Source organism: Lycorma delicatula, chromosome 11 (genome assembly GCF_047948215.1).
Source record: "Lycorma delicatula isolate Av1 chromosome 11, ASM4794821v1, whole genome shotgun sequence".
NCBI classification, from domain to species: Eukaryota; Metazoa; Arthropoda; class Insecta; order Hemiptera; family Fulgoridae; genus Lycorma; species Lycorma delicatula.
This window is the reverse complement of record NC_134465.1, coordinates 28,558,474-28,582,003: the sequence shown is the minus strand read 5'-3', so window position 1 is coordinate 28,582,003 and position 23,530 is coordinate 28,558,474. Positions and strand designations below refer to the sequence as shown.

The 23,530-nt window shown below is 28.9% G+C and overlaps 1 protein-coding gene across 3 annotated transcripts in view; it reads left to right on the top strand.

The window, feature by feature from the left end:
- LOC142332105 (uncharacterized) overlaps positions 1-23,530 on the top strand; it is a 528,381-nt gene that overhangs the window by 164,618 nt on the left and 340,233 nt on the right. The window contains exon 3 of one of the 3 annotated variants that reach the window (XM_075378326.1): positions 13,252-13,324. The exons of the other annotated variants lie outside the window; for them this stretch is intronic. The gene's annotated coding sequence lies outside the window, so the exon portion shown is untranslated. The remainder of the gene's footprint in view (positions 1-13,251; positions 13,325-23,530) is intronic. 3 annotated transcript variants of the gene reach the window in all.

Genomic DNA, 23,530 nt, shown 5'->3' with positions numbered 1-23,530 from the left:
AATTAAAATTTCATTTGTCTATAACTCTGGAACTAATGAAAATAAGTACCATTTATGATATATCGTTGAAAAGCTCTCGATGACAGCTGATTACTGCAGTTTAGAATATGTCCTAAATCCAAATACTTTTTGGATTTTGGGCTTTTTTGGGACACTTTTGGTTCAGTTGATTGCAATCAAAAAGGAGGTGCGTAACTAGATGTTACAACATTCCTAAATCCAAAATTTCAACATCCTTCGGGTAATCGTTTTTTAATTATGCAAGACATACGTTCGTACACAGTCTCGCCGAAACTAGCCAAAATGGATTAAACGATGGTCAAAATGAATATTTCCGTTGAAACTTGAAAACTAAAATTTTTTGAGATCACAATTCTTTCTTTACTTCGTACAAGGAAATAAAAAGAGGAATTTAAAATAGAAATATGTATAATAGCTTGATTTATTATTCCTTTTTTTCTGATTAAATCTTAAATGTAAAATAATCACCTTGAATTATTATCAGCAACGGCATTATTATAAGGAATTTATGTAAGGTAGTCATTATATTTGAATTTTCCTTATTTTGATTTTTAAGTGTTAAAAAGTATTTATTAAAATGTAATATTTCATTTTTACTTAAATATACATTTAAATATATAATTATTTTAGGTTACTTTATCGCGTTAATATTAATTAAAAGTAACTAATGTGTTTTATAAAATATTTTATATATTCCGTTTAACAACTACTCAATTTATTTTGTAAATATTCTAAATAAAATTGTATACGTCTTTAAAGTATTCCTTTTTGTAGTACTCTGTTTATATGGCACTAGAAAACAAAGATACTTTGAGTAAATATCTCTGTAAAAACACGGACCGTTTTTTGAAGAGAAAAAAAATAAATTTCAGGTTATAAGATTGTGTACCAATAAGTGTGTTTGCGCGCGCGCTCTCTCATTTTCTCTTTCTCCCCCTTTGTTACGCTTCCTCTTTTCAAACCTAACATACATGTACACATAAGGAAAAATAAAAAAGATAAAGTTTGTTGCTAATAAACATTATTAATAAATTTTCATTCCTGTAACACCGTTTTCAGAAATGACAAACTTACAAATAATATTCTTGTTTGTGGAATGAATTTTCAATCGATTTTACACAGGATACATTCCGTTTGATCTTTTTATTACCCCAAAAACAACCGCAAACAAGTTTGACTCTCAATGACGGGTAAGGATTTACACGACATTTACTTTTTTTCCAAAGTGCTCAATCGTCGGAAGGAGATTTGCGAATCTCCCGTCTTATTTACATATTAGATATGGCGAAATCTTTCCTTAAAAATACACATAAGTATCTGAGGCTCGTGGTGGCTGTATCGTACATAGTTTATTGTTAGAATATTTTAAAAAAACTGTTGTGTAAAATAAAATTTACTTAGATAATTTTTTTATTAATGACAGAATACAATAAATTATTTGAAAGGTTGTTATTTCAAAGGTGGCAATAAAATAACAGCTGATGAACAATGCGAAATTCTAAGTTAGTGTTTAAATTATTCTGTAAGGTGTATTAAGTATATCGGGTACTGTGAACTGTGCTGTCGTTAGAGAGATTTTCTTTGAATTTTAGTTTGAACGTGATCGGTTTGCCATTGAAGTAATGCGGTACTTATTTATAGGAATACGCTGAAATGATATTCATTTTGGGTGTGTGTAGTGGTAATGCTACGGTTACTGCGTAGAATATGTAATACGTTTTCAGAATCGCAGGATGTGTGATTTCATCTCAGGAATGGTCGACCTGAAACTACACAAGACTACTCTTCATTTACATTCATACACATCATCTTCATTCATCCTGTGAAGTAATACTTCACAGGATGATGTACTGTGAAGTAGCCTCTGGAACGGTGGTTCCAGAGGCTATGCATAAAAAGTGAGAGGATTCCAGATCCCAAAACAATTAGCGTGACTTTTCGCATTCTTAGGAAATAGGTTCAATACCTTTTATTTGTACCAGCTACGAACGATCTCTCCAACACGACGCTGTTATTGATGAAATTATTATCTATGCAATTCAGCGCAGTTCAGTCGTTAATACACGACGTCTTTCTAAGCATAAAGGAATTTCGCATTCCACGGTTTGGAGGACATTTATACAAATCAACATCTACACCCAGGAGACGATCCGCTTCGCTTGAGGTTCTGAAACTGGTGGAATACAAATCTACATTTCTACAAGTATGTTTTGTTTACCGACGTGGCAAATGTTTCTCGAGGTGGCGTTAACAACTTACACAGTGAATATACACGGGCAGAAGAAGTAAATTCTCATGAAACGGTGGAAGAATACCGTAGAATTTCCACATAAACACGTAGGCACACATACACTCATGTTAATTGAATATATTTTAGCAGGATATTTCCTGTGTAAATGGGGTAAAACACCTACGCCCCTTTGCGAGTGTGGTGAAAATCAAACCGTCAAACACATCATAGAAGTTTGCTCTAGGACAGCTTATGATGAGACTCCTGAAGATTTCCTGATGTCGACTCCAGAATCAGTAGCTTATATTAATTTGTAATTTTTGAATGTAATTGTTGTTGTGTCTTGGTGCCATACGCTAAATAAATAAATTAGCACGAAGGAGTGGATTATATCTTATAATATTGTTAATGATTTCTTTAATAACATCAAAAATCAGTACACAATTTATATAAATATATACAAATGTTTCACGAAGTTCTTCCGAGATTTTCATAACCTATTCTACTCGTGAAAATAATGGAAAAAGTTCATATAAACATATGTCCTAACATGCTTCATTAGCGAGTTACGGCTAGTGAAAGATTTCTCTCGGATTTCTGCTACCCCGGTGAAATGATGTACTGAAATTTTTAAGAAGTTAACTAAGGGACAGAATTAGTGATTTCTTATGGTTTTTAACCTGAAAAAATCGAATAATATAGCTCCCAGAACCGTCTCTCCAGTAGTCTTTGAGAAATCTAAAGTGAAAACCAATAAATTAGGGTAAAATTCCCTTTTTTTTTATGTTTGACGTACATTAACTTACCCTGATTTGTAACTAAAAATTGAAGTTTTTATCTAAGTAATTTTTAATATTTATTTACTTTTACTTTGAAAGTAACTACTTTAATTTGCATTTAACAACTTAACAGTTGTTAAATGGGTAATAAGCACATAAAACTTTTAATCAAAACTTGTATAGAATTTAATTCTGAACGTAGTGTAAGATAAGTTTAATAAAATAAAGAAAAATTAAGAAACATTGAATTTTATTTAGAAAAATTTCTGCACATCTCAGAAAAGTACTTATTTAATGTAAAGAGAAATCAAATTCTTTTTTTGTGATGTGAAAAATTAAAAAAAAAAAATTACTGTTACAAATTGCTTTTTTTTTTTTTTTTTGTCTTCAGTCATTTGACTGGTTTGATGCAGCTCTCCAAGATTCCCTATCTAGTGCTAGTCGTTTCATTTCAGTATACCCTCTACATCCTACATCCCTAACAATTTGTTTTACATATTCCAAACGTGGCCTGCCTACACAATTTTTCCCTTCTACCTGTCCTTCCAAAATTAAAGCGACTATTCCAGGATGCCTTAGTATGTGGCCTATAAGTCTGTCTCTTCTTTTAACTATATTTTTCCAAATGCTTCTTTCTTCATCTATTTGCCGCAATACCTCCTCATTTGTCACTTTATCCACCCATCTGATTTTTAACATTCTCCTATAGCACCACATTTCAAAAGCTTCTAACCTTTTCTTCTCAGATACTCCGATCGTCCAAGTTTCACTTCCATATAAAGCGACACTCCAAACATACACTTTCAAAAATCTTTTCCTGACATTTAAATTAATTTTTGATGTAAACAACTTATATTTCTTACTGAAGGCTCGTTTACCTTGTGCTATTCGGCATTTTATATCGCTCCTGCTTCGTCCATCTTTAGTAATTCTACTTCCCAAATAACAAAATTCTTCTACCTCCATAATCTTTTCTCCTCCTATTTTCACATTCAGTGGTCCATCTTTGTTATTTCTACTACATTTCATTACTTTTGTTTTGTTCTCGTTTATTTTCATGCGATAGTTCTTGCGTAGGACTTCATCTATGCCGTTCATTGTTTCTTCTAAATCCTTTTTATTCTCGGCTAGAATTACTATATCATCAGCAAATCGTAGCATCTTTATCTTTTCACCTTGTACTGTTACTCCGAATCTAAATTGCTCTTTAACATCATTAACTGCTAGTTCCATGTAAAGATTAAAAAGTAACGGAGATAGAGAACATCCTTGTCGGACTCCCTTTCTTATTATGGCTTCTTTCTTATGTTCTTCAATTGCTACTGTTGCTGTTTGGTTCCTGTACATGTTAGCAATTGTTCTTCTATCTCTGTATTTGAACCCTAATTTTTTTAAAATGCCGAACATTTTATTCCAGTCTACGTTATCGAATGCCTTTTCTAGGTCTATAAACGCCAAGTATGTTGGTTTGTTTTTCTTTAATCTTCCTTCTACTATTAATCTCAGGCCTAAAATTGCTTCCCTTGTCCCTATACTTTTCCTGAAACCAAATTGGTTTAAAAAATTGAATTGAAACAAATTGCTTTAAAAAATTGAAATTACACAGCAAAGTAAAAGTAAATAAATAAAAATTACTTAGATAAAAACATTTTTATTAATGACAGAATTACAATAAATTATTTAAAAATTGTTATTTTTTTAATAACTTTAAAAAAGTTGAAAGTAAAATAATAACAGCTGATCAACAACGCATAATACTGTATTAGAATCTAAATCAGATCAGGTACATTAAATATATCTGGTACTGTGAACTGTGCCGTCGTTTTGAAACGTTTTCTGTGAATTTTGTGTTTGTACGTGATCGGTTTGCAATTGAAATAATGCTGTACTTATTTGTAACAGACGAATTTGGTATTCACTTTGGGTGTGTGTAATAATATTACAGCTGCTGTAGTAGAATATGAAATACGTTTTCTGAATCGCAGCATTCCAGATCGCAAAACAATTAGCATGACGTTTCGGAAAACAGGTTCTCTACCTAATATTCATTCGCATTATGGATGCGGCTGGGCAACTTAAGGACAACCTTGAAGAACTAAAAAAAGCAACGAAAGTAGTTGCAGAAGCGTACCAAGAAATGTATTCAAAATTGAGGCTCATTTTTGAACATTTATTATAAACTAGTATGTATAACGTACTTTGATCTAGTGTACAGTTTCTAAATAAAATTTGAATTTTTCCTAACTTTTCTTTGTTTTATTCAACATATCTTACACAATTTTATTCAGAATTAGATTCTCTACAATTTTTGTATAAAAATTTTCACGTATTTATTACCTATTTAACAAAATTATTGTACGTCAAACAAAAAACAGGGTGTTTTACCTCAATTTATTAGTTTTCACCCCCGAGTTTTCAAAAATTATTGCAGAGACGGTTCTGGGACCTATATTATTAGATTTTTCTGGTCAAAAAACATAATTCACTTATTATTTTTAATTCTAAAAATTTCAGTACGACTTGATTTCACCGGTGTAGCTGAAATCCGAGCGAAACCATTCATTAGCCGTAACTCACAAACGAAGAATTTAAGACATATGTCTACAGTAATAACTAATATGAACTATTTCCATTTTTTTCACGAGTGGAATAGGTTATTGAAGTCTTGGGAGAATTTCGTGATAAATTCTATTTATATTTAAAATAGGATAAAGAAAATTAATAAAAAGAGCAATGATTTTTTAAAATAATTTGAAAATCATATCCCATGAAAAATTTTATGTTAATGATTAATAATTAAAAAATATTCTACAGAAAATTTCAATATTTGATAAGCAAGTAAATTAGACAATTCTAAAATTCATGAAATTTATATATATATGTGTATATATATATATATATATATGTATGTATGTACACACACTCTAGCAGACCCGGCAATGCTTCGATATTGCTAGATTTCAATGTATGTATAGATTAAAGTAACCCAATTGAAAGTTTGAGAAAACTTTAACAAAATGAACTTTTTACAATTTAATTTTTCCCCATTTCCTTTCCCCTTCCCTTTTTCCTCTTTTCCCATTTACCGTATTCACTTTTCCCATTTTCCCTTTCCCTTCCAACTTTTCACCCTTTCCTATTCCATCCCCAATTTCTCTTTCCCTTATTTTCATTTCCCCCTTTCCTTTATTTTTTTCTTCTCCTTTTCCCTTTCCATTTCTTTTCCCGTTTTTCCTTTTCCCCTTTTTCCATTTATTCTTCCTTCCCTTTTACCTTTTCGATTTTTCCCCTCTTTTCATTTTCCCTTCCTTCCTTCCCATTTCCTTTTCCTTCCCCAATTTCTCTTTCCCCTTATTTCCATTTCCCTCTTTCTCTTCTCCAGTTCCTTTTTTTATTTTTCCTTTCCCCTTTCCATTTATTTTTTCGTTTGCCCCTTCTTCCTTTTTACTTTACCGATTATTCCTTTTTCCGATTTTTCCCTTTCTCTCTTTCCCCGCGCATAAATCGGTCCAGTAGTTCTTTATTCTATAGCGGACACATATATCGGAAACATTGAAATGGAATCGTAAAATATTTAGTATAGTGTGTTGCTTTTACGTCCAACAGATAGCGTTTTTAAAAAATAGCGTGTTTTTACCTGTCCTAGGTGTGACACATTAGATATATAAAAACACGCGCGTATTCGAATGCAACGATGTGGCAAATTTCATTCAAAGTTATCGGTGAAGAATTTTTCGGAGATTTAGATTTTGAACAAATGAGCATTTGAATTTTTAGTTATATAGAAATATATATGTTATTAGATTTTTTCCGTAATTAATGAATGGTTTTCATTAATTCAGAAGATAAGTAAATTTATTTGCCTTCCGTTATCTACAATTTAATTGTAACTCAGATTTTTAGTCTCAGTCGCTATTAAAAAGTTCTGTTTTTTTTTTTTTTAAATGAAAGGAGAAAAATTAATTCTCATTCGAGATCCATCTACTGTGTAACTGTATACAATACTGTTAACAAACTTAAATAAATGAAAATTATTTACAGTATTCTTATATATAACTTTTTTTGTGCACAATATGCGATTTGTTAGGGTAACATGTTGAGACTTCTCTATTTGAGTTAGTTTTATAAAGAGTTGTTTTAATTATAACTTGTGTATGAGAAAAGTTTACAGTATTACATTTTTTAAATTCAAATGAATGTTTAAGAAAATCCTTAATCCAAATCGAGGAGTGTTTTATTTTAAAAAGAATTTAAAATCATGAATATTTTATACCGTATGATTTGGTTCTTTTTTATTATTATTATTATTATTATTATTATTATTATTATTGCTTTTAATCAAAAACATAATATTTCAGAAAATAATTAAAGACACTTTCTAAGATTCATTAAAGATTTTCCTAAAATCTTTATTTTTATAAAAAGTTAAAAATAATTTTTTTTTTGTCCTAAACGAGATTTTATTAGTTTGTAACAATTTTTCTCAAGTTAGTTAAGATTGCTTACTCATTGGTTAAATGGAACGAATTGTAGGATGAAGCTACTCCAAACTCCAACTTAATTCATACTTAAAAAAAAGAAAAGGACAGAGTAATCAAACAAAATAAACTAAATACAAGCACAATCACTAAATAAAGGATTTCCATCCCAACGCTGGCTATTTCATTCCAGTTAAAATTGTCTGTGACTTGGAACGGGTTCCTGAGTTATTTTTTTCTTTTCTTTTTTTGAACGATGGTTTGTTTTATGTTTTTCCATGGATAGATCCTTATATTTAATCATTCATTCGACATCCTTATTCTTGTTTTATCTTTTTCCTATATTAGATCCTGCGGTTCGCTACCATTACATAGCTATGAGAATGGTTGTCAGGATTTGTAAATCCAGTGATTCTTTGATCTGACGTGATGAGTGGGCTGTTTTTCTACTGATTTAGTAAATTGTTTCCTATACAGATGATTTTGTAATTAAATTCCTTGTCGGGTAAACCTTGACTTTGTAATTTAAAAGAAAAAAAAAATCAAATTTAGGACGATATATCACCCCCCCCCCCTTTGTTTGTTTTAACATATCGTCTGGAACTGTTTTTTTGTTAAGAGTCTGTTGCTGTTGTTAAGAGTGCATCTTAAAAACAACAATTGTAATTATTATTTTTAACAAATTGTAAGTTTAAAAATTTTGGGGACGCTAGAAAATGTTTGATTCTCAGTGTGGACGGTGGGTGAAAAAGTTCGAGAATCAATGCTGTAAAGCTATGATGCAAAGAAAGTAAAAATAATTAGCAGGTAAAAAGTACATTTTTAATAAATTATAAAGAACATTTTTAAAAATTTTATTAATAAAAAAAAAAAACGGTACAAAGAGTCGAAAAAGACCTCGAGCAACCAACAAAAATCTAATATATGAAACAGTTATATTTAGGAAAATGGTTGATGAATCTAACGTTTCAAGAAAAAATGAAACCCAAAAGAATATAATGAGAAAACTTTGGGGGAAAGAAAAATTCCAAATTATGTAAAGGTTCTCAAAAGATGGCCTGAATGAAAAAAAGGCCTATACTTAGGAAAAATTATAAAAAAAAGTTAAATGTCGAACAGTACTTTGAGATTAAATATATAAAATTACCAGTCATACTGTTATAAACAATGCAGCAGTGTAAAATTAACTTTAAAATATGTTAAACTACTAAAATCTCAGAATCAGATTGCGTATCTCAAATTAAGGTATGACCCTTTTTTTTTATTGCATAAGATAAAAATTTATTTTAAGAAAGGTGGAGGTAGCATAAACATTAAACCAATCAAACTGATATCCCCTCCAATTAATTAAATTTAAGGGACAAAAATACAGTTTAATGTTTATTACAAGGTGAAAAGATAAGATGCTACGATTTGCTAATGATATAGTAATTCTAACTGTGAGTAAAAAGGATGTAAAAGGAAAAATGAACGGCATGAATGAAGTCCTACGCAAGAACTATCGCATGAAAATAAACAAGAACAAAACAAAAGTAATGAAATGTAGTAGAAATAACGAAGATGTTACACTGAATGTAAAGTAAAAATAGGAAGAGAAAAGATTATGGAGATAGAAGAATTTTGTTATTTGGGAAGTAGAATTATTAAAGATCGACGAAGCAGGAGAGATATAAATTGCCGAATAGCACAGGCGAAACGAGCCTTCAGTCATAAATATAATTTGTTTGCATCAAAATTTAATTTAAACTGTCAGAAAAATATTTTTGAAAGTATATGTTTGGGTCGTAACTTTATATGGAAGTGAAACTTGGACGATCGGAGTCCCTGAGAAGTAAAGATTAGAAGCTTTTGAAATGCGGTGCTATAGGAGAATGTTAAAAATCAGATGGGTGGATAAAGTGACAAATGAAGAGGTATTGCGGCAAATAGATGAAAGAAGCATTTAGAAAAATATAATTAAAGAAGAGACAGAGTTATAGGCCACACATTAAAGCATCCTGTAATAGTCGCTTTAATATTGGAGGTACAGGTAAAAGGAAACAATTGTGCAGGCAGGCAACGTTTGGAATATGTAAAACAAATTGTTAGGGATGTAGGACGTAGAGAAATGAAACTGAAATGAAAGGACTAGCACTAGATAGGGAATCTTGGAGAGCTGCATCAAACCAGTCAATTGACTGAAGACAAAAAAAGTTTATAATTCTGGAACACTTTGACAAAAAGATTTTTTATAAAATTAAAATTCTAAAACATTTTTAAGTATGGTCCTTCATGGCTATTTATAAAGATGTTTCTGGAACACTGATATAATACGTTTTTCAACTAACTTGTGGACATTTTTTAAAAGTTTCGTTTTTAATAAATTAACTAATTTTTGTACCAATTTTCAAGATATCTTCCTTTCCAGAATTTCTGATCTCTATATTTATGACAAGTCCTTTCTTGTAGTTTTAAATTTTTTTTATGTACGTTTTTATTTTATTATGAAAGAGAATAACTTTGATTTAGGTTAATTTTAAATAACTTGGGAAATTCATGTACTTTAAAACTGTTTTTTTTTTCTTTTTGTTTGGAATGTGACTGCTACAAGGTAACAGATATCTTTGTAATTTAGTAATAGGACGTTAGGATGTTTAATCAATTTAATTTGCAGATTTATACGAGTTAAACAAAACTTGGAACAAAAGTTTCTTTTTATCATTTTAATTATATAATAAATGTTGAAGAAATACTAATGAAGAATTATGTCTACTAAGTAAAGTTATATTCATTCCTAGTTCGTACAAGTTTCGCTTGATTTTAAATTACTATTTTAAACATTTTATCTTTCCTTAGATGTTTAATGAGAGCCTTTTAAAGTTCTAATTGCAAAACATTACGCCTTTGGACTGTTTCTTTAATTTAACATTTTCATTTCCTTTTTGTTTTGAAAGCGAGTTCATTTATCTTCCAAAAAAAAACTTTAAAAAATTTTTATATAACTATTTTATTTTAATCAAAATTATTCGTCTGAATTTGTTAGATCGCTTAAAAATTGGAAATTTAATAATTAAATAAATCGTTAAGCACGTTATACAATTACAGCTATGTTAAACAATTACAAGTAAAATAGAATACAATAAAATTTGTCAATAAATTACTTTACAATATACAATAAAAATAACTTACGTATGTTATTAACAAAGAATGTTGTTTAACATAAACCTTACTTATGTAAATCTTAATGGATATTACTTATTTATTGTGAGTTACTACACCTTGGTTACCGATTGAGGAACACTGATCTACAAGGCTGTACTAAACAAGTACAGTCTTGCAACAATGCAACTAGAGTTGCACATTTAATTAGAAATTAATTTTTTTTTTCATATTTTATGAATTTTTTTTCTTTGTATTGACAACCGAACTTCTACCAGGTCATCTATCAAGTCGCCTGTTCCGATCTAAAAAGAATGCCTCAACCTGGCAATTCCAACTGAGGTGTAATACGTCTGTTGTGGTAATAGCGTACACTAAGTAATTGCCAGATAAATGACTATGGATAATTTAAACTTTTTTTATTTACTTTTAAATTTACGAATTAATTAATCATTATATTAAATTAACAATAATTTAATTCTTTAGTTTACACATTTTTAAATATATGTTCAACACACTGTAACTAGAACAGATATAAAATTAGTAATGTGTTTTGTGTAAGATTTTAAAGGAAAGTGAAGTCATAAGTTATTAATTGCGTAATAATACTTAAGCTCACAGCTGGTTCATTATTAAAAAAAAAAAAAAAAAAATGAAAGTTATGTTTACATTTATCAACAGTATGAAGAAAACACATGAATCTGAACTGTGCCAACAACGGTTTTCTTGATCTTCTCCTCTGTCATCGATTTACAGGGTTGTGTGTATCCATACCTTATTTTGTAACCGTTCTTCCTGCATCCTCTTCAGGTGCGCTAACCATTTTTGTTTATTCTATAAAAATTTATCTTCTATCTTAAATATATTTAACTCTTTCCGAATTGTAGAACATATCCAATCTTGTAAAAACTTTCAAAAATTTCATAAACCGCAATTCTGATGCTTGAATTCTATTCTTATGCTTTGTACTAGGCCATCACGTCTCTGAACCGTGTAATAAAACCGATTCGGCCATCGTTTTATAAAATTTTAGTCTGCTTTCTTTCCTAGTTTTCTTCGTCAATGTGCACCGGTTTGTTCCATATATTGACTGGAATATCTATTGATATGAAACTATGTTAACTTTTTAATTTATTGATAAAAGTTGATTAATTATATATTGAAGCTAGGTTATACCAATTTTATAAATTACATATTTGAGTAATAAATATAAACGAATTCTCAATTAAATAATTTGTAAACTTAAATTTATTGTAGAATTTTAAAAATATTGTTATTAATCACTAAATAACATTTATTCACTTGTTTATCAGTAGAAAATTAAATAATATAATCAAGTACAAATAAAATCAAGTGCTGCTAGATATAGAATAAAAAAAAAACATTATGAAGTAATTATTTTATTTAAAATATACTTTTATTATTTCTACTTCAGCAAAATGAATAGCCGTACAATAAATATATATTTAGTTTTTATTAGTCTTAAGTACCACTAACTACATGTGAATACGTGAATAAATGAAACATAATGATATTCGTTTCGTTGTACGGTCTATTTTAATATTACAAAGAATGTACTTAAGATTGTGGTGGGAGGCATGTGGGCGTTTATTACGTATGCTCAAACCAGTCCTCTTTTCAATTCAGTTGACCTATAACCGCCGATCGTGGGGCGTATATAAATACAAACGATCCGTAAGAGAATTTTGCTGTTTAAATTTTATAAAAATAAAAACAAATCACTTTAACTGCAGTATTAATTTATTTCCAAACAGAGGAAAAGTAAGTAAACATAAAAAATACAGTTGCTACAAAACATTAGTGCGTTTATTTGGTATTTTCCGAGGTACATTGATGAAAATTAGATAACATGAAAAATGTAGCTGTAAAATTATTGAAGCTTACATATTTACAATGATTGAAATTTTACAGTAACAAATTGTATAGAATATTAGAAAATATGAAAACTCCAGATGCTAGAAAACCATTAATATATTAGTATTGATTCTGGTTGTATTACAGCTATCGGACGTTGGCGATTCAACGCATCAGTGGGACCCTGAAACAAATTTGAATTTTAACTAACTTTTTTCCACTTCCTCCAACCCTTTTTCGTCCTAAATCTGTTTGATGTACACTCGGGAGGTAATCCCCTATCCAGTAATACCATATTCATGGGGGTTTGTGTTGATGTCGTCTTATAAATGGTACAAAACCGTCGTCTTACCTTTGTGTATAATATATATATAGAGAGAATGAGAATGAGACATTTATTCTTTTATTTAATGATATTAATGGTCTGTAGTTGTTTATATATTTTTGTTAAAAGAAGTAAAAGTGTGTGTGCGCGTGTGTAACCGCGTACATAATTAAAAATAATATTTTTAAGTATTTCCGTTGGATTTACCAAGTTTGAACTTTCTGGCTTAGGTCGATGGTCAAGCAGGAATTATTTCTTTCTTATATTTAGAGCATTTTCCGGTAACAATTTTTCGGACTTTTAATAAATTCTTAAGATTATCTAAAATATGTCCGTTATTCTTATCTATTTTGTCCTTCGAATAATTTATACTAATATAATTATTTTTTTTTTTTTTTGTTTCAGGTAGTTACCAGTTAATTGATTTTTACGCGTAATTGCATCAAATTATCAAAATTTTCATTATCTCTTTCTTAAGGTAAGAAACATTTTTTTTTAAATTCAGTAAAAAAATTTAAATTATAAATATTAACCATTATTTTTTTTTTTTATTCTAATTCATATTCTTTTATCAATATATTTATGTTTTTCGGTACAAAATGAACGAAATAATATGCTGTAATTTTCTTTATCTTTTAATGTATTTTGTTTTTTAATTATATTTAATTACGATTTTTATCGGAATTTTTTGCTATTTCCATCCCTTTTTAAATAACTACTTATAAATTATGTTTTCATTAACTTAATAGTTTTGTTTGGTTAGCAGTTTTTATTACACGCATATACTCTGAATCTTTTTCTTACGTTTAATTTTTTAGTTAAATTTATTAGAATTTAGATTGAAATACAAATTTTTAGGTTAGGTTTTTTTTATGTGTCCGGATAACCCAGTTTATCCTTATCATCAGTATTTCAATAATTAAAACCGTTTTAGCGAATCTTTATGTAAAGTTTATCACAGGAATTAAATAAAAATTTCTTGTGAAGTTCTGCGCAAGAAGAGACCGATAATTAAAATAACCATAAAAACTATTAAATAAAAAATTCTAAATAAAAAAGGAAAAGAACCAAAAAGGAATAAAAAAGGAACCAAAAATTAAAAAAGGAAAAGAACTCGTTATATATTACATAAATTAAATGAGAACTAAAAGTGGTATAATTTCCTTTTTTATTAATATTAAAATATATTTTCTGTTTTTAAATTATTATAACCGTATAATTAGATGAAATAATTAAAAAATAACATTAGACCCTACACGCACGTATCAAGTTTAAACTCTTTCACTAGTATGACTCGCTGCCTATGCACATGTAAATATTCACCAATGCAAAGTCAACATAACATCAAATTGAGGTTATGTTGTCTGTGGTCGACCTTAAATCTAGAATAACTCAGGAACGACTTAACCAAACTTCATCAAATTTTCGCATACACTACTACAGCATGTTGTCTAAATTTCAATGAAATTGATTAGTAGTTTTGGAAATTTTTGAGCCATAGGTATAGTCCATGGATATACACACACACACACACACACACACACACACACACACACACACACACACACACTTACATACATACAGAGTGTTTCTAAAATGGTGGGCTGGCTATACTTTTGCGGATTATACTTGTAAAACTAAACAAAAAATGTCAATTTCTCCTTCGTTCTCCCCCTGACCGCCATTTTGTTATTTTCATATAAAAATTAATATTTGGTAAGTAATAAAGTTTTAAAATTAGCAAAAAATCAGGACCTAAATACCTTCGCAAATTACAAAATGGTGGCCAATTTTATTTTTCAATCCGTTATATCTCCATAAATATAAATTTTATCCAAATGTATGTGATTTGCTAAAATACTAAGCCTTTTTTTTTATTTTGAACAGAATGACATTTTATTTTTTAAAATCTGTTAACAAATAATCGAGTTATGGTAGAAAATTGATGTAATTTTATGTCTTTTTTCGTGTCCTCCAATTTACGTTTTCAATTCGATTAAATAATAATTGTTTTTATTTATTGTTAATTCTAATATTGTAAATTGGTATCAAATTAAGTAATAATTTTTTTGCAATATTAGACCTAATAATTAAAAAAATAAAACAACAAAAAATTAAAAAAAAAAAAGGAGATGAAGTCAGATTTGAACTGATGTGCCTTCTATTGTAAGATCCAAATATTTCATTAATTAAAATTTCGTTTCGCTTTAATTTTGGAACCAATGAACATAAGTACCACTTATGAAATATTGTTGATAAGCTCTCATTGAGGGTTATTACTGCAGTTAAGAAAAAGTCCAAAGTTTTTGGTTCACTTTTGCTTCGGTCAATTGCAATCAAAAGAGAAGATGCCCAACTAGATGTTACAACAGTCCTAAATCCAAAATTTCAACATTCTACGGCTGATCGTTTTTGAATTACGCGAGATACATACATACATACGTACGTACGTTCATCGCAACCTCGTAAGGGAATACACACCCGCCTTGTGACGCTTCCGGTCGCCTCACCACCCCTTCCGTTCATAGACCTGATGGGCTTTAACGACGTACTTACGTATAGACATCACGCCGAAACTAGTCGAAATGGATTCAGGGATGGTCAAAGTGGATATTTCCGTTGAAATCTGATAACCGAAATTTTTGGCGATCACAATACTTCCTTTATTTCGTACAAGGAAGTAAAACTTTACTACGAAGTTGTAATACTTTTTTGGTATTGGTTATTTCATCTTATACATATAAAATGAACTTCCTCACATACATATGTGATGAAATTTATAGTAAATTTATCATTAAATGTTTAAATAAATATATGCTTATATATGTTTTTCATTATATGTTTACTCCAAAATCACCTCCAAAGAAGATTTATTAATTTTTCTACGCTTACTATGTTAAGTGGAAGAAACTAAAATAAAATCCCTTGAAAAATGTACGACCAATAAAAACTTAACTTAGATTAATTTTTTGGGGTTGGAGTGAATTATATACAATGAAATTTTATTGTAATATTATTAAAAGTTAAAAAAAATTTATTCCATATTTTTAAGCTTTAATCGGCTCTTCCACATTTAATATTTTTCTGTATATATTTTTTATCTCTTGTTCCACTTCTGTTCTTAGGAAATCAAAAAAAAAAAAAATTATTCGATTAAAAATAAGCAATAATAAAAGCATAGCTTTTTTGATTTTTGGGGAAGGAGAGAATTTGAAAGGCGGTTTTATTTTTTAAATGGTAACATAAGCATACACACATGTACTAAAATTAATATAAAGTGGTGTTATATTTGTAAAATTTTGAGTAAATTAACTTAAAAAAAAAAACATTTACCTCACCCCCTTGTAGATATTAATCCCTAAATTTCACCAAAAATTGCCCCGTATACTGAAATCTCTGTACCAAATTTCATCAAAATCGGTATATCCAGTCAAAAGACATTAAGTTTCAAATATGCCAACACACGTACGAACATTACTTCTTTTTTGTTGGAGGGGGGGTGGTACCTGTGTCATGAAACGACGAGAAATGAAAAAACTGCCACACTCCATTTTTCTGATTACCCTTTTTTCATCATCTTCTTGCAGCGTAGCTGTAGAGATGACGCCAGGAAAGTAAAAATCGTAATTAATAGGTGTGCAATACAGTTTTAATAATTGATAAAGAATATTTTTTTTTTAATTTTATTAATGAAAAAAAGATAAAACAAATTGTTAAAAACAGTCGAAAAAGATTTCGAGCAACTAAAGTTGTACAAACTTTGGGAGTTTGAGGCGGGCGCAAAGTAAGTTCTGACCGGCTGGCCGAGACGGGGAGGCCCGTTAGGGTATAGGATATTCCTCTGGACTGTGTTATATTTAACTGCAGGATCTGGCCCAGGGGAGAAGGTCAAAAGAAAAAAAAAAATTTTGTGTATGAAATAGGAAATTGGTTGATGAATCTAATGTACTGAGCTTAATATAAAGCGGAATTGTGTTTGCGAAATTTGAAAAAATTGACCCTCAAAAATTATCTATCCTCCTCTAGGATATATTATTTATCCCAAAATTGTACTGACAAACTGCCCCATACACACGAATCTCTGTACAAAATTTCATTAAAATCCGTTTTCCCAGTCAAAAATTACTGCTTTCAAACACGCCAATACTCGTATATAAGTACGAATAGAATATTACATCCAACTTTTTTTAGATGTTTTGGATTTTGGCGGGGGGGGGGGGTACCTGGACCATGAAATATTACGAAATAATAAAATAAAAAAATGAAGTAGTAAAACTGTTTTTTTTATCATAGTTTTAGAGCTATGATTCCAGGAAAGTATAAATAAGTGACCTGATATGAGATATAAACTAATTCTCAAATTTGCATAGGTATTCTCAAGTTAACAATCGTATTTCATTCAGGGTTACTGAAGAAAATGAAAAGCAAAGTGGATTCCTGTTCCTGTTTTCGTCGAGGTGAATAACAATATTTTATTTCCAAATAATACGTTCTTTAGGAACTTACTGTATTATGAAAATCATTACTATTAGAGAAAGCAGCTCTTAATTATTGCCAAGTTTAGTTCAGACGCCTTATACATCATAGCCATAAAAAATACTGAGAGTGTGTAAGAAACAAATCGATGAGCTTTTTCCATAAAAAAACAATGCATTATCTAAATTGATTATACTCAGTAGGGTATTTAGGTGATATTACTTTACAAAATGTTTCCCTATTTTATCTTCAAATTACTGTTATAACAATATTTAATCAAAAAATCATCTTTACTGCGGTATTATAATTTATTACAGTCCTGTTATAATACGTCTGCAAAGAACTTGGCGGTGGTTAAATTAAATTAATAGAAATAATTGAATTAAATAAAGCACTTATGTTAGACTTTAATCCACTTGTATCGTCGACCTTCAATTTTTATTTAATTAAATGTTAAAGTTCATAGATTGTAATATTACATATAATTTATTAAATTTAAGTTATGTCTATTAAGTTATTATATCATTTATATTTTATTGTAACATTTACTGATAGTAATTGTTAATACGGAAGCTTTAAAAAAATATGAGTATATATATATATCTTCTTTTTTTTATTTCAATAGTTAAAATCTAGAATATTTAAATAGTATATTTTCAGTTTTTATTCATTTTTACCTAATTTTATTAGTCGGCTTAACAATCTGGATATTAAAGAAAACTGTTTTATCAAAAAAAATAAAAGGTTTTCAAACAAATCTTAATTTCATTAAAAATTCTATTTAAATTCCTTGGATTATCATAACTTTTATTATATGCGGCCCTTTTGCCTTCGCTGCAGGTGTCATCCGGACATCTTGAATGTCCTACATCGTTGCCCTGTGAACTAGCTAACCGAGTTAGCGGAAGCACGAACCCCGCGGCTAGTTCTAAATTTTATAGAACTAATTCGTGTGTAAATATCTCATAAAATTCGAGGCAAATGAATAATAATGGAATGTCATCAAATGTAATTCGTCGATTATCGAAAATCATTTGTTTAACCGGTTCAGTATTGTCGTTAGTCTTCGAAGTGGAAGGCCTACCTTAGGGCTGTTCATCACCGAAAGAAATCCTACCATTTTTAAACCGATCAATCCAGTCGTAGATCTCGCTTCCACTCAAACATCTTTCTTCATATTGTTGCTGAATTCGACGAATAATCTCTGATGGTTTACCCCTTCGATCTGTGGAAACGTATCACTGCTCGCATTTCTTGGTGCAATCCGACAAAGGAGCACCCTCATTTTAAATAGACTTTTAAACACAGTCACAAATAGCTGACAATGAAACAATACATTCAATGAACAGCTGATAGAGATTATGAGTTACAGCAAAACAATCATTGCTGCCATACATGTGATTGGTGATTGGGAGGGAAATCAAAATTTCCCTTTACTTTTTCACTTACGATCGTATGTATATTTAAAAAACATAGAAAAAAATACTTACTGTATACAAATAACGCAGCAAAATCAATACGAGTGTAATGTATTTAGGGTGTAAGTATGTTTTTTTTTTTCACTGTAGCAGCTCAGCGGCTGAACCTATTTATATGTATGACCCCACGTTGGAATCCTTACGTTACCGAGAGTGTTATAACCTCTAGACACATACACACACACACACACACATATATATATATTTATATATTTATATTTATATTTATATATTTATATATTTATATATTTATATATTTATATATTTATATATTTATATATTTATATATTTATATATTTATATATTTATATTTATATATTTATATATATATATATGTATATATATATATACATACGTTTAAAGAATTTTTAAAAAAATTTTACAATAAATTATACTATATATAAATAACGCAGTAAAATCAATACGGCAAACGAAATGAACAACGTCATTTCCAACATATAGGCAATGGAAAGTTTATAAGTACGCGGGCATTTTAACCAAGTTAAATATTTTAACGAAATCATATTGTCATAAAGCCTTCACGAATCTAATGGCAATAATCCGAAATTTAGGGGCACCGCACTTCTACATTACACTGTCATGTAATGATCTGCAACTGGCCGTACATCCTATATTTTTTGGTAGATTTCATTAGAAAGCTACCTATTATAATGGATACTATGATTCGACTTCCGGAAATATTTATTTCACTTTCAGTTTCTTCTGGATACGATAACTGCCGTAATTTCCGCCAATCACTTTCAAATTGATGCATAAAATATAACGACTCAAAATCTGGGTCAAGTTCGTTATTGGGTAAAATCGGACCATGGTAGTGGAAATGGGGGACTTTTTCGAAAAAACAAAATATCGCTATAACTTTCTTATTAATTAAAATATCGAATTCGTTTAAAGTTTCTTCTATTCTTTCGATAAGGGCCTAAAACTTATCTAAGTAAATTTTTATGATATCACGAACTTTTGGCCCAGGGGGGTCAAAAAAATGGGGTTTCGAAGATAAAAAAAATCATAACTCCCTTAATCGGCACAGTATCGAATTAGTTTAAAGTGGTCGTTAGTCTTCTAAACATTACCTAAATCTTTTGTCTGTAACCATTTTTGATATGACCAACCCTTACGGCAAGGGATGACATGAGATGAGGCTAGTCGTATGCCAAAAAAACATGTGAAACCTTTTTTCACATGCAACCATTTTCGTATTGAGTAAATTTGAAGTTTTTCTTAACTTTAAGTGGATTTTTTTTTATCCTCTACTTTCTTTTCTTCTTTTTCTTTTTCCTGTTTAGTCTCCGGTAACTACCGTTTAGATAATTCTTCAGAGGATGAATGAGGATGATATGTATGAGTGTAAATGAAGTGTAGTCCTGTATACTCTTAGTTCGACCATTCCTGAGATGTGTGGTTAATTGTAAAACCCAACCACCAAAGAACACCGGTATCCACGATCTAGTATTCAAATCCGTGTAAAAATAACTGGCTTTACTTTTATCCTCTACTTAGCAGCGCTGAAATCTACCTCCGCCTTCCGGCGTGCCGAAAGGGTTTTTTAATTTTTTTTTGACACCCGTGTTTTTTAATTTTTAACAGCTTTAAAACTTACGTTTTATTTTTAATAAACTTCAAAATTCTTCTATTTTTATTAAGTTTTTTTTTTGGACTTTATTCATATCATTTTACTCAGAATGAAATTCTCTGTAAGTTTTATTTAATACTTTTTTATGTATTTATTAGTCATTTAAAAAGCTATTTTTCGACAAAAATAAATTTGTTAGTTTTCAACCCCAATTTTTTATCTGGGATTCCTCTAAACTATTAATATTACAGTTTTTTCAGGTAGAATTTTATATAAAACAACTAAATTTATGTTTTCATTTGGGTTCCAAGAATTTACAGTTTGGCTTAATTTTGCCGAAGGCGCAGATATCATGATGAAATCTTTCCCTAGCCAATAAAATGTTTCCGGACCTATGTTTTTTATGAATTTTTCATAAAATAAATAAATAGATCTCTGAAATATCTAATAGATCTGAAATAATATAAATATACATCTCTGAAATAAACCTCTTGAAAATTTGTTACATTCTTCGAGAATTATTCTGTATATTTCTCTGAAAACGGTTAGTAATCCTGCACTCTATGCTAATGTAAACTCTATGCTAATTTTAGTTTCTTTGTTTATGAAGTTTTTAAGTAGTACTTAAAGTTCAAAGTAATTTCAAAGTTTTTCTTGATAAAGTATAATTGCTTTTAGTTTATTGTATGAATTTAGTACGATTTACATCACAACGTGTAAGTTATATCATTATAATAGAGAATAATATTATTAGTTTTGCTTATGTAATAATACGTATTGAATTATATTATATAATATACGTATTATGTATTCATATATGTATATAATATATATATGTAATATATGTATATATATGTAATATATGTATATAATATATGTATTAATATATGTATTATGTATTAATATACGTATTATGTAAATTTTTATACGTATTAAGTGTTATTGTTTAACTTGATAAAATAATCTAGTTACGTTGTATTTCATTCGTAGAATCAGACTTACTGATATCAATAATTATAATATTTCTTCTGTCTAGTTCGAAGGTTCTCTACAGAGTAGGGAGTTTGGTATCGGTTTCATATATAAGTATAAAAATCTGTTTTTCTTATCTCTATATTTAGATTCGTTCCACTTCCATTTCTTTTTATCTATCTTTAACGTTGAATAACGTAAAACTGTTTACTATGAAAACATTTTTTTTTTTACTTGGGTTAAAATCTTAACCACATGGCTATATCTACAAAAAATTACCATTATTTTTTTTTTTAATTTATATACAATTTTTTTAAAAATTTCTTTGGTTTAAAGTAAATTTCCAATCCATTCTCTTCCAGTACTAAATTCGTTATATTTACACCAAAAAGTTTAAAGTTAAATAATTTGTTTTTTAAAGGCATCTATTAAAATTTCTTACTGTTTGATCCTTTTATTCATAATTGAAGATTAGTTTAAAAAGAAACCAAGAAAAATCATGAAGGTAAACTAAAAAACTTCGTTTCTTTTTTAGCAGTCTTCTTATTACTATGTTATTGTATATTAAATTATGCATTAAACTTTCAGGATTGGAAAATAAAGAAAAACGTTCGTATAAACATATGTTCGGAAACGCTTTGTTAGTAGGTGTCGTCTGGTGAAAGATTTCGCCCTGAATTCTGCGCCTACAGTAATATTAAGCCAGAGTGTAATACTTTAGGACCCAAATTAAGGGGTAAGATGGTATCCGTGGCGCGAGCGGTAGCGTCTCGGCCTTTCATCCAGAATCCCGGTCAGGCATGGCATTTTCATTCGCTAAAAATATTGTCATTCATCTCATCTTTTGAAGCGATTTCTAATGGTGGTTCCAGTAGGTAAAAAAAAAATTAAGGGGTAAACTTGGTGGTTTTAGATGTGAAAAATTGAAAACAAAAAATAAATAGGATACCACTGTATTTTTAGAACTTTTCGAGAAATTCGAGATAAAAATAGAAAAAGATATTATTTTATGTTTGACATAAAATAACTTTGATAAATGTGTAATAAACACATAAAAATTTAAATAAAACTAGTAGAGAATTTGATTCTGAGTAAAATGATATAAATTCCTCACAGAAACTAAATGTAAATTTTTACTAATTTTCTATTTTTCCGACGCCCAAAATACATCATATGTTTTTTTGTGATTTCTGGATGAGGCACTTCAACTAAATAATTACCAAAATTATAATCGGATATTATTTTAAAGATTAATTTATAAATAAAATATTAAAAATAAATAACCTAATGATAAATACAAGTAATCATCAGCTATGAAAAACAATGCAACTGGCTATGTTAAAAAACATATTATCTTACAACAGCGTGAACGTATGTTAAATGATAAAATTAATAAGTCATATTTTTCTTTTATTTTGATATTAAATAATAGCAATAATTGAAAATAAAATATATAGCTTTTTTTTTAAAATCTGATAAAACTTCTTATCGTCGGAAAGGGCAAAAAAAATTATACATCGGATCATAGAGTGATCAGGGTTAAAGATATCGTGGATTTAATAACATAAACTGTTTCATTCAGTAATTGTGTAATATTTAATTTTTATAATAATTTTCATTTACGTATAATATTTTAATTGTATAATAATTTTCGTTTTTATGACTACAAAGCGGATCTAAAAAAATATTTTTCTAAAATGAGTGACTCATTACTTACTGCGGATTTAATAAGTACTATATCGAACATTAAAAAATGTATCCTTTAGAAATTATAAAAAAAGTTTTACAGTTAAGGAGTATGTTTTGGGAAGACACTACGTCTTTAATTTTTATATATTGATAGATTTTTAATCTATCAGATTTGAAATTAATAGAAGAAATTATAAAAATGATAAAAGAAATTGTTTTGTGCGATTGGTACAGACCTGAACAGGATTATATTTATTTTTTAATTATTTTAGATCGCTTCGTATCTTAGGATTAAATTATTCCAGCCTGATCGGTCAGTTTGAACATCCTTTGATATACAGGTCACGATAGAAAGTATTAAGATAATACTAAATCCTTTGATCTAAGCGTCTAAAAGCCCTTAGTTTCATTATGTAAATAATGCGACATTAGATACCTTTGAAGATCTATAAATAAATTTCAAAAACAAAATCAG